General features: G+C 58.5%; 2 long non-coding RNA genes across 2 annotated transcripts; both read left to right on the forward strand.

The window, feature by feature from the left end:
- The first annotated feature begins 1,636 nt into the window (after positions 1-1,636).
- On the forward strand, positions 1,637-2,443 carry LOC135316786 (uncharacterized). The gene is made up of 5 exons (XR_010376031.1): positions 1,637-1,717; positions 1,939-1,988; positions 2,097-2,152; positions 2,242-2,282; positions 2,384-2,443. It is a non-coding gene; the product is annotated as an uncharacterized LOC135316786 (long non-coding RNA).
- Positions 2,444-3,594: 1,151 nt separating this feature from the next.
- Positions 3,595-7,373, forward strand: LOC135316733 (uncharacterized). Its single transcript, XR_010375993.1, has 12 exons — positions 3,595-3,887; positions 4,108-4,153; positions 4,263-4,319; positions 4,404-4,443; positions 4,533-4,609; positions 4,704-4,796; positions 5,973-6,032; positions 6,253-6,298; positions 6,408-6,464; positions 6,550-6,589; positions 6,679-6,755; positions 6,850-7,373. It is a non-coding gene; the product is annotated as an uncharacterized LOC135316733 (long non-coding RNA).
- The last annotated feature ends 577 nt before the right edge of the window (positions 7,374-7,950 follow it).

Consider the following 7,950-nt stretch of genomic DNA (forward strand, 5'->3'; position numbering starts at 1 on the left):
GGGGGTTAGAAGGCGGTAGGAATGAGCCAAGTGTGAGCTGGACACGGGAGGGGAGTGGATCAAGGTGAGAGGTGATTGGTGTGCTGAAGTAGCGGTTCTTTCTGAGGTGTTGTGTTGATAGCGAAGGTAAAAGTGACCTGTGTTACTTGTGTGTTACAGGTGATGGGTGAGCCTCAAAGTGGCAGCTGGAACTGACAGAGGCTGGGCAGGCAAGCTGTCAAAGAAAAGATGTGTGAGAACGGGATTCGGCGTGGGTAGGTTGCTGTTGTGGGTAATATCGTAGCATGTATCTTCTTCCTTAATTTCTTGCACATGCTCCATGTAGGCTTTGTGGGAGAGACACAGTGTGGTGATGAGACCTCAGCGAAGGCTACGGTAAGCGGTGATGGGTGGGCTGAAGCGTAGCGATTCGTCCCGAGGGGTCGCGTTGCAGGTGGTTGTGAGCAACATGTGTTTGGCTCTTGCAGGTGGTGGGTGAGCCGTATCTGAAGGATGGGCGGACCGAGACTCTCGGCCCCTTGAAAGCTAAGTTGAGGCAACGGTGCTGGGGAAGGGGTTGCGGGAGGGAGGGGTTTTAAAGATGGCGCAGCGGAGCGGGCTGTCCGGGAAGCGGTCCCCTTTGGGAGCAGGGAAAAGGAGCAGGTTCCTCTTCAATGTGACGGGAGCGTGTGCCGGGCAGGGCGGCTCCAGGCTGTGTGTGTTACTGTGCAGCGTGTGTGTTTTGTGTTGGGTGTCTCCGACCTTCCTCGGGTCTCGGTTGTTCTCTTTGTTCTTTAGGAGCCGGGCAGGTGCCTCGGCAGCGTTGCTAGGGCCCGGCGAGGCCCTAGTCGTGGGCTCGGCGCCCATCGGACGCTTCTCTTTTGGCGTCGCAAGCTTCAGGCGTGGATCGTTTTGGTGTCTCGGACGGTCGTCTTGGGCGGTGTCGTTCCCGGCCGCGTGAGCGGCGCCGCTCTGTCGCTGTGAGTTTTTTGGGGACTGGCATTTCTTCCTCGCGTCCTTAGGTGGTTAGGTCTTGAAGCTGGGCTGCGTGCGCGTCTGTCGTCTCGGTTGTGAGAGGAAGCTCTTGTCACGGTCCGCGAAGCGTTCTCTGGTGTTGCCGTAGGGCCTGCCGACGTCACCGTCGGGGTCCCGCAGGCGGTCTTGCCGGACGGGGGGTTCCGTCTGGGTGTCGTCGTTCTCTCCGAGAGCTGCCTCTCATCCTTCGGGGTCCGTTGCTTGTAGCGTTCTGCGTAGCGTTGTTCTGCGTTTGTCTTGGAGCCGCCCCGCCCGGGGATGTAGAGTCAGGGCAAGGTGGGTGGTGCTGGCATCTAGGGATGCGCCCAGGCTTTGCGGGGGTGGGGGAGGAGGGGAAGGAATTTTGCAGCCGTCTCGGATCGACTGGCTGTCGTCGGCGGGTGAGGGAAGTAATTCCTGTTGGGTTTTGTGGGCCCCCAGGGAACAACCGTAGGTGTCTGGGGGAGGGAGCTAGAGTCTTAGCCGAGCAGGTAGCATGTCAAGGGTGTTCTGGCTTGTCTGTGTGCTGGGCTTAATGTTTGATGTATTGTGCTCATGTTTAAGAGCCGCCCTAGTTGGGCTCTCGAGGGGTGTTCCTGCATGCGATCAAGACCTGTGTCGTGTTTCAGCTGTCGCCGTGCATGCAGGTGACTTGTTTGACATCGGTTTGGCAGGTGCCGAGGGAGGAGTTGTGCAGGGTGATGGAGGACGGCGCTGTCAGCAGGTGAGTTGGTGTGCGGCGTATCTAGAGGGAAGATGCGGCTGTTGGCTCTAGGAGCCCATTATGGTGTTTTTCTTTGGGCGCGTGCGAGGAGCCGAGCGGGATCCGGGCACCGGAGGGGAATCGCACAGGGCGAGTGGTGACGGGTGGGCTGAAGCGTAGCGATTCGTTCCGAGGGGTCGCGTTGCAGGTGGTTGTGAACAACATGCGTTTGGCTCTTGCAGGTGGCGGGCGAGCCTCAAGATGGCAACCGTATCTGATGGAGGCCAGGCAGGTGAGCTGTTGAGGGAAAGGTGCGTGTCTGAGATGGGGGGGTTGGTGCGGGTATCCTGAGAGTCCCGCAGCACCTGAGCGGGTCCTTTTTTTGCTTGGGTTCCTGCAGGTGCCGCACGCAGGCTTCGGAGGGGAGACGCCGCATGGCGACGAGAGGTCCGAGAGGTGAGGGGCTTGAAGAGGGGCCAGGCTGTTGTCTGAGAGCAAGGTGTCGTACGGCCACCCAATTGAAGCGTTTGTCTTTGGCGTTGCAGGTTGTGCGCCGGCTGCCCTTGGGCCTGGATGCGCGTTTGAGGTGAGCTGGGTCGCAGAGGGGAGGGGCGTGGGGCTGGTGTGGTTCGTTCTTCCTTTTTTGGCAGAGCGATGGTAACTTTGTGTATCCTGTGGTATCTCTAGGGGCCGCAGGGGATGGCGTTCGTCCTCGTCCGGAATGGGCACGGAGCAGCCGGGTGAGCGGAGCAGCTGGGCGCATCTGAGGTAGACGGATGCAGCGGCCTAGGTCTTTGTAGAGCGATGGGATGCTGACTGACAGGGCTGTTGTGTGGGGCTTGTGATAGTTTTTGTTTTTCAGATGACGAAGAGGCAGCTGGTGACTGGAGGAGTGACGTGTGCTTGTCCTTCAGAAGGAAGGGAAGAGGGAGACTCTCGGCCCCTTGAAAGCTAAGTTGAGGCAACGGTGCTGGGGAAGGGGTTGGGGGAGCGAGGGGGGCACGGTTGGCTGTGGCAGGAAGGGGTTTTAAAGAGAGCGTAGGGGAGAGGGTTGTCTAGGAAGCGGTCCCCTTTGAGCAGGGGAATGGAGCGGGTTCCTCTGAAATATGACAGGAACGTGTGCCCTGGGCAGGGCGGTTCCAGGCTGTGCATGTTGTTGTGTAGTGCGTCTGTGTGTTTGGTGTTGGGTGTGTTTGACCTTCCTCGGGTCTCGGTTGTTCGTTCTTCCGTAGGATCGAGGCAGGTGCCTCGGCAGCGTTAGTAGGGCCCGGCGAGGCCCTAGTTGTGGGCTCGGCGCCCATCGGGCGCTTCTCTTTTGGCGTCGCAAGCTTCCAGCGTGGATCGTTTTGGCGTCTCAGGTGGTTCTGGCCGGTGGTCTTGTGCCGCGCCGTTCCCGGCCGCGTGAGTGGCTCTGCTCGCTAGCTGTCGCTTTTAGGGAGTGGCGCTTCTTCCTTGCATCTTCAGGGGCTGAGGTCCTGAAGGCGGGCTGCTTGTGCATCCATCTCGTCAGTTTTGAGAGGAAGCGCTTGTCCCCGCCCACGAAGGTCTCGTCGTTTTCTGGCGTGGCGCTAGGAGCACGCTAGGGTTCTGCGCGTGCTCTTCCCGGATGGAGGTTTTCTGTCCGTGCGTCGTCGCTCTCGCCGACCAACTTGGCTTGTTTTTTGAGGCGTGTTGTTGGCGTTCTGTGTAGGGTTCGCCTGTGGTTGTGGTGTCTTGGCTTGGAGCCGCCCTGCCTGGGGGTGTCGAGTCAGGGCGAGGCGGCACAGAAGCCACAGCCTCTCATCGCTCATGTGTCAAAGTGCCTTGCTTCTTTGGGGGAAAAGATGTGTGGCCCTCTTAGATCGAGCAGCCGTTGTCAGTGGGTGAGAAGAAGAATTCCCATGGTGTTTTGTGGCTTCCCAGGGGATGACGGTAGCTGTCTGGGAGAGGGAGCTCCTGCTTCAGCGGAGCAGAGAGCATCTCAGGGGCATTCCGGCTTGGATGTGGGTCGGGCGTAATGCTTGGTCTACGGTGCTTAGATGGCAGAGCAGGCCTAGCTGGGCTCTCGATGGGCTTGCTACCTGGGAACAAGGCCTGTGGAATGGCTAAGCTATTGCTGTTCATTGAGGGGACTTGTTTGATATTTTTGCAGATGCCGAGGGAGGAGTCGTGCAGGGCGACGGAGGAGGGCCGAGGATAGCGCTGTAAGCAGGTGAGTTGGTGCGTGGTGTATGTAGAAGGAAATGGTGACTGATGGCTCTGTGAGTGCAATATGGCATTAATATTTGAGGGTGCATGTGGTGGGCCAAGCGGGATCCGGGCACCGGAGGGGAACTGCACGGGGTGAGCAATGTTAGGTGAGCTGACGTAGCGATGGGTCTCTTTGGGCTTTGCAGTTAGAGTCATGAACAACCCCTGTTTGGGTCTTGCAGGTGGTGGTCGAGCTTGAACATGGCAGTTGGATCTGATGGCGTCCAAGTAGGTGAGCTGGTGAGGAAAAGGTGCGAGTCTTAAACGGGGATTGGTGTGGGTAGCTTGTCAGTTCTGCAGCCTCTCAGCAGGTGCTTTTCTGCTTGGATTTTTGCAGGTGCCGCAATCAGCCTTCAGAGGGGAGACGACGCATGGCGACGAGGTGTCCGAGAAGGTGAGGCGATTGTGGTCAAGGCGGTGGTTCCGTACCAAGGTGTTGTGCGGCAAGCGGGTTGAAGCATTTCTGTTTGGTTTTTAGATGGTGTGCGGCTGCCCTTGGGACTGGATGCGCATTTGAGGTGAGCTGGGTCGCAGGGAGGAGGGGCGTGGGGCTGGGGAGAACTTCCTTTGGAAGTGCAGTGGTAACATGGTCTCCTGGTATCCCTAGGGGCCACAAGGGAGGACAACAGTGTGAGTTGGGCACGGCCACAGAGCAAGTGAGCAGAGCAGCTGGGCGCATCTGAGGTAGACGGATGCAGCGGCCTAGGTCTTTGTAGAGCGACGGGATGCTGACTGACAGGGCTGTTGTGTGGGGCTTGTGATAGTTTTTGTTTTTCAGATGACGAAGAGGCAGCTGGTGACTGGAGGAGTGACGTGTGCTTGTCCTTCAGAAGGAAGGGAAGAGGGAGACTCTCGGCCCCTTGAAAGCTAAGTTGAGGCAACGGTGCTGGGGAAGGGGTTGGGGGAGCGAGGGGGGCACGGTTGGCTGTGGCAGGAAGGGGTTTTAAAGAGAGCGTAGGGGAGAGGGTTGTCTAGGAAGCGGTCCCCTTTGAGCAGGGGAATGGAGCGGGTTCCTCTGAAATATGACAGGAACGTGTGCCCTGGGCAGGGCGGTTCCAGGCTGTGCATGTTGTTGTGTAGTGCGTCTGTGTGTTTGGTGTTGGGTGCGTTTGACCTTCCTCGGGTCTCGGTTGTTCGTTCTTCCGTAGGATCGAGGCGGGTGCCTCGGCAGCGTTAGTAGGGCCCGGCGAGGCCCTAGTCGTGGGCTCGGCGCCCATCGGGCGCTTCTCTTTTGGCGTCGCAAGCTTCCAGCGTGGATCGTTTTGGCGTCTCGGGTGGTTCTGGCCGGTGGTCTTGTGCTGCGCCGTTCCCGGCCGCGTGAGCGGCTCTGCTCGCTAGCTGTCGCTTTTAGGGAGTGGCGCTTCTTCCTTGCATCTTCAGGGGCTGAGGTCTTGATGGTGGGCTGCTTGTGCATCCATCTTGTCAGTTTTGAGAGGAAGCACTTGTCCCCGCCCACGAAGGTCTCGTCGTTTTCTGGCGTGGCGCTAGGAGCACGCTAGGGTTCTGCGCGTGCTCTTCCCGGATGGAGGTTTTCTGTCCGTGCGTCGTCGCTCTCGCCGACCAACTTGGCTTGTTTTTTGAGGCGTGTTGTTGGCGTTCTGTGTAGGGTTCGCCTGTGGTTGTGGTGTCTTGGCTTGGAGCCGCCCTGCCTGGGGGTGTCGAGTCAGGGCGAGGCGGCACAGAAGCCACAGCCTCTCATCGCTCATGTGTCAAAGTGCCTTGCTTCTTTGGGGGAAAAGATGTGTGGCCCTCTTAGATCGAGCAGCCGTTGTCAGTGGGTGAGAAGAAGAATTCCCATGGTGTTTTGTGGCTTCCCAGGGGATGACGGTAGCTGTCTGGGAGAGGGAGCTCCTGCTTCAGCGGAGCAGAGAGCATCTCAGGGGCATTCCGGCTTGGATGTGGGTCGGGCGTAATGCTTGGTCTACGGTGCTTAGATGGCAGAGCAGGCCTAGCTGGGCTCTCGATGGGCTTGCTACCTGGGAACAAGGCCTGTGGAATGGCTAAGCTATTGCTGTTCATTGAGGGGACTTGTTTGATATTTTTGCAGATGCCGAGGGAGGAGTCGTGCAGGGCGACGGAGGAGGGCCGAGGATAGCGCTGTAAGCAGGTGAGTTGGTGCGTGGTGTATGTAGAAGGAAATGGTGACTGATGGCTCTGTGAGTGCAATATGGCATTAATATTTGAGGGTGCATGTGGTGGGCCAAGCGGGGTCCGGGCACCGGAGGGGAACTGCACGGGGTGAGCAATGTTAGGTGAGCTGACGTAGCGATGGGTCTCTTTGGGCTTTGCAGTTAGAGTCATGAACAACCCCTGTTTGGGTCTTGCAGGTGGTGGTCGAGCTTGAACATGGCAGTTGGATCTGATGGCGTCCAAGTAGGTGAGCTGGTGAGGAAAAGGTGCGAGTCTTAAACGGGGATTGGTGTGGGTAGCTTGACAGTTCTGCAGCCTCTCAGCAGGTGCCTTTCTGCTTGGATTTTTGCAGGTGCCGCAATCAGCCTTCAGAGGGGAGACGACGCATGGCGACGAGGTGTCTGAGAAGGTGAGGCGATTGTGGTCAAGGCGGTGGTTCCGTACCAAGGTGTTGTGCGGCAAGCGGGTTGAAGCATTTCTGTTTGGTTTTTTAGATGGTGTGCGGCTGCCCTTGGGACTGGATGCGCATTTGAGGTGAGCTGGGTCGCAGGGAGGAGGGGCGTGGGGCTGGGGAGAACTTCCTTTGGAAGTGCAGTGGTAACATGGTCTCCTGGTATCCCTAGGGGCCACAAGGGAGGACAACAGTGTGAGTTGGGCACGGCCACAGAGCAAGTGAGCAGAGCAGCTGGGCGCATCTGAGGTAGACGGATGCAGCGGCCTAGGTCTTTGTAGAGCGACGGGATGCTGACTGACAGGGCTGTTGTGTGGGGCTTGTGATAGTTTTTGTTTTTCAGATGACGAAGAGGCAGCTGGTGACTGGAGGAGTGACGTGTGCTTGTCCTTCAGAAGGAAGGGAAGAGGGAGACTCTCGGCCCCTTGAAAGCTAAGTTGAGGCAACGGTGCTGGGGAAGGGGTTGGGGGAGCGAGGGGGGCACGGTTGGCTGTGGCAGGAAGGGGTTTTAAAGAGAGCGTAGGGGAGAGGGTTGTCTAGGAAGCGGTCCCCTTTGAGCAGGGGAATGGAGCGGGTTCCTCTGAAATATGACAGGAACGTGTGCCCTGGGCAGGGCGGTTCCAGGCTGTGCATGTTGTTGTGTAGTGCGTCTGTGTGTTTGGTGTTGGGTGCGTTTGACCTTCCTCGGGTCTCGGTTGTTCTTTGTTCCGTAGGATCGAGGCGGGTGCCTCGGCAGCGTTAGTAGGGCCCGGCGAGGCCCTAGTTGTGGGCTCGGCGCCCATCGGGCGCTTCTCTTTTGGCGTCGCAAGCTTCCAGCGTGGATCGTTTTGGCGTCTCGGGTGGTTCTGGCCGGTGGTCTTGTGCTGCGCCGTTCCCAGCCGCATGAGCGGCTCTGCTCGCTAGCTGTCGCTTTTAGGGAGTGGCGCTTCTTCCTTGCATCTTCAGGGGCTGAGGTCTTGAAGGCGGGCTGCTTGTGCATCCATCTTGTCAGTTTTGAGAGGAAGCGCTTGTCCCCGCCCACGAAGGTCTCGTCGTTTTCTGGCGTGGCGCTAGGAGCACGCTAGGGTTCTGCGCGTGCTCTTCCCGGATGGAGGTTTTCTGTCCGTGCGTCGTCGCTCTCGCCGACCAACTTGGCTTGTTTTTTGAGGCGTGTTGTTATTGGCGTTCTGTGTAGGGTTCGCCTGTGGTTGTGGTGTCTTGGCTTGGAGCCGCCCTGCCCGGGGGTGTCGAGTCAGGGCAAGGTGATACAGGAGCGTTTGAGGTGAACTGGGTTGCAGAGAAGGGGGTGGTGTAGCTGGTGATTTTTTTAGGAATTGCAGTGGCAACTCTGTGCTTTTATCTCCAGGGGGCTGCAAAGGATGGTGACCATCCAAGTCCAGCACGGGTAAGGAGCAAGTGAGAGGAGAAGCCAGGTGCATGTGAGGTGGGGGATGTTGCGCGGTAG

Source organism: Phalacrocorax carbo, chromosome 22 (genome assembly GCF_963921805.1).
Source record: "Phalacrocorax carbo chromosome 22, bPhaCar2.1, whole genome shotgun sequence".
In the NCBI taxonomy this organism is placed as follows: Eukaryota; Metazoa; Chordata; class Aves; order Suliformes; family Phalacrocoracidae; genus Phalacrocorax; species Phalacrocorax carbo.